Here is a 3769-nt window from a genome sequence, read left to right as displayed (position 1 = left end):
AGAGCAGACTATGGGAAAGATTGATTAAGGAGACTTAAAAATTAACTGTACTACTGTCCTCAATTGAGTAGCAAGAGTTCCTTCCAGTGAAAAGACGACTGGTCTGTCAATAGTCCATCAATATCCTCCAGGCTGAGCGAGACTGATTTTAACATCCATTTAGATATCCTCTAGATAATCAGCCCCGTTCTCCCCCCATTTCCCAAAACAATCCTTCTTTGTGTATTTTCTTTTAAATATTTCTCTTGAAATAAATTCAACCTGGGTCAAACCTGAAAAAGCACAAGACATGGTGGACGGTGAAAAAATATGCATAAAAAAAAGAAAAAATAGTCAAAATACCTGAGGCCTAAAGGGTGATAGATGGGGGACATACACAGTGGAAACTATGTGCATGGATACAAAATGATATCTCCAAACACTTCATCACATTGCAGCCATTCATCTGTCACATCCATAAACATAAATGAATGTACTGGCTGCACTACGGGCATCTGGGATGTAGAGGAGGGATGGCACTATTAAATAAAATTTGTCCTATGAACACAGCTCTAAAATACATTAAAACAGACTTTTTTTTTCCCATACATCTACTTATTAAGAATTTTGTTTTGCTTTTTTTTTTCATTTTGATTCTTTGCTTTTTAAGAGTTTGGAAGCTCTTGTTCTCTGTCAGCCACGTTGCTGTACCAATCCTGTGAGCTTTGCCCCGAGCTTTTTTTCTGCTGGCCAATACCAATTTCATTTGTAATGAAAACATTGCAACTCTGACTGCACTGCCTACTAGCATATTGATTGTTTTTCACCAAACAATTATGAAGAAATCAAAATTCCATCTCTTTTACTGCCTTTTGAGCTAGTTTTTGATTGTTTTCTTTTTCCAAGTTGATATTTTACTTGTGTGCATAAATGAGTCGAAGTGTAGGCCAAGGTACCATGAAAGTTGCTTAGCTTTACCAAAAATGATGTCTATAGTAATATTAGTACATTCTTCTGATATAGATATGATTCCACTTGTGCACAAATGCTTAATACATCATACATACATGCTTCCATTTGGGGAAAATATGAGAACTGTACCAATATAAGGCTCTGTAGCAGTAAAGCATTATTCACAGTGTGAATGGTAAGAGTATTTAGTTTTTAAAACATCGTACCCTCAGTCAAATTGATCCACGTTATAACTGTGTGCAACTCAGATCCTAGCCTTTTTTTTTCTCTGAAATCAATTTTTTTTTTAAATTTAGAAAACTTAAAGAATCTTGCCTCTAATTAGCTGAACTAATTAAAACGCTATTTAATCCTAATTCAGAATAATCTCTTTATGCCATAAAACAAACTTTACAGTTCCTCAGTGTCATCTACAGTTCCTATTTACCATCCCTTTTTGGCTCAGCCAACAAAACCATTCTTTGTGTTTTTGATAATGATTTCCAATAATGATTGCTTTCTGGTGTGGGTAGGAGAGAAAGGGATCTAGATGAAGGCATGAGCCTCAGCTCTCAGCCAGAGAGATCAAAGTGCTGATCAGGTCATCCAAAGATGTCAAGTAACACCAAAAAAACTAATACTGTGGAGTATCCAACTCCTTGGATAAGGAATTACATCATTGCACACAATGAACGACATTGTCTGACATACATGTACAGCAGCAAAATTCAGACCATCTTGAAAATCTGTCCAAAAATCTTTTCTGTCAGCAACTACTGATCATGTTTGTTGTTTTTTTTAAAGAAAATCCAAGCCAAGGAATTCAATTGAAAAACAAACAAACAAACAAACAAACAAAAACTTGTTTGGATTAAAAAAAACTGTTTGGATTAAAATAGTTGAGGAATGACAAGCTAATTTCTGCAGTATTGCAGATTGTCCAGGTGCTCTTTAATCTGCCTGATGTTTGTAGTTTGACCTTGACAAGAAGACCTATTGCTGTACTCCATAGTTGAGTACATGTCTCTGAGTGGGAAAGCTGAAAACAGACACTGAAGGAAAAGTTTTGGTGCCTCAAACTGGCTAACATGAATAATTTATACATGCCAGCTGAGAATGTCCCAAGAAATAGCCAGAGAGGAATAATAAAAGAAGAAAAAAAAAAAAATCAGAAAACACACGGCAGATTTGAGGCACTTGGCTCATGTGGGTATGGCACCGCTGTTGACTACTCAAGAAAAGGCTCTCCTGCTGAACAGAACCGCTCAAAAAATGCCACACACTCAAGGCTACACAACTGAAACCTGGTATCCAGTTTGCTTCATCCACTGAGGGACTGAAAACAAGCACTGATGTTGCTGACTACGTGCAGGTATAGAAATGGAGCGGTCATCCTGGATTTGTTTGAATTACCTTGTTTGAATGTGAGTTAGTAGGACATAAAATAATACGTGGAATTGGGGCTACTCTAATGACTGATAATGGATGTATGGAAACAGACTACACAGTACCTAGTGATCTGCACAATTTAGGGAAATCTGAGCAATCCCGAGAATCTATCAGAGTTAGAGATGTGCCAGAGTAAATGTCTGATTTTGGAGAAAGTTATAATTCTAGAGGAAGGAACTAAGAGGTAGGATAGGATAGGATAGGATAGGATAGGATAGGATAGGATAGGATAGGATAGGATAGGATAGGATAGGATATAGTCTGTAATGATGCTCTGCTTGCTAGATTATTTCACTCTCAGTGATGGTTTGCCCCTTTAACTACCTAATCATAGCAGGGGAGATGATCAATAAGAAGATGGTGGGAAGAGAGTAACACACAAGAAGTGCTGGGATTGATTTGTTAACTGTTTTTTTGTTGTTGTTGTTCTTGTTTTTTAAAGTTTTAGTCCTTATTTGCTTGTAGAAGTGCCAGTATTTCTAGTCGTGTAAATTGGTGAAAATTATGTTAAATTATGTCAAAATTGTTCTTGGTCTCTTTGTTCTTGACAGTATGGCCTCATTGTCAAGCTGTCTTGTTTCTTCGAGAAAACTAGCTCTTAAGAAAGTCACTCCTGTAAAGCAATGGTTCCTTACGTGTATCAAATCCCGCTTTGATATCCCCTTCTGGAATTGTGTAGTTTTATAATTGTGAAAAGCTAGAAAATGGGACTGAATCTTCCCAAATACCCACTAGCTCTGGATGCTCGTAACTGTGACGTCCAGGGGAGCACGGCACCCATCTGTAGGCCAGGTAAAGCTGAATTCCCCAGAGCCCCAAAATGCAGGCCTGTACCTTTGTAGGGGGCAGCTCTGAAAAACCCAGCTCCTGAAACACCTAACTCTGAAGAGTTAGAGGCGAAATTCCCTCAGAGGTATGGGCAGCAAGCACTTGTTACGATGTGTTACGCTGCTTATGGCATTACTTCTCCCGACACAAACTCTTTATTAACTTTGTTTGGAAGTAGTATTTGAGGCAGGCGACCTAGTGCGTGCTGTCGGAGGTTCGTGTTTACAGAACTTGGGGTTCACTCCGGGGCCTGGCTGAGCATGGAGGGGGCTGCTCCAGACCCCACCACAGCCCGAGGGCGACAACCCCAGGCCGGGCCGCGCTGCGGGGCGGAGCCGCCACTGCGGCTCGGGGCCGCGGCTCCGGCGCTGTAGAGGGCGCTGCATGGCCGGGCCGTGCCCGGCGCCACGGAGTTGTTCCGTTCCCATTCCCATTCCCGTTCCCGTTCCCGTTCCCGTTGCCGGCGCCGCTCCCCTCGGGCCGGGCGGCGGCGGCGGCGGCTTGTGGGCGAGCCGGGGCTGGGCTGGGCAGGGTCCGGGCGGGGGGCGGCGGGGTGGCGGCG

This window comes from Netta rufina (genome assembly GCF_964035555.1).
Source record: "Netta rufina genome assembly, chromosome: 2".
Taxonomy (NCBI): Eukaryota; Metazoa; Chordata; class Aves; order Anseriformes; family Anatidae; genus Netta; species Netta rufina.
The sequence above is the reverse complement of the archived record's forward strand: the minus strand, read 5'-3'. Positions refer to the sequence as shown.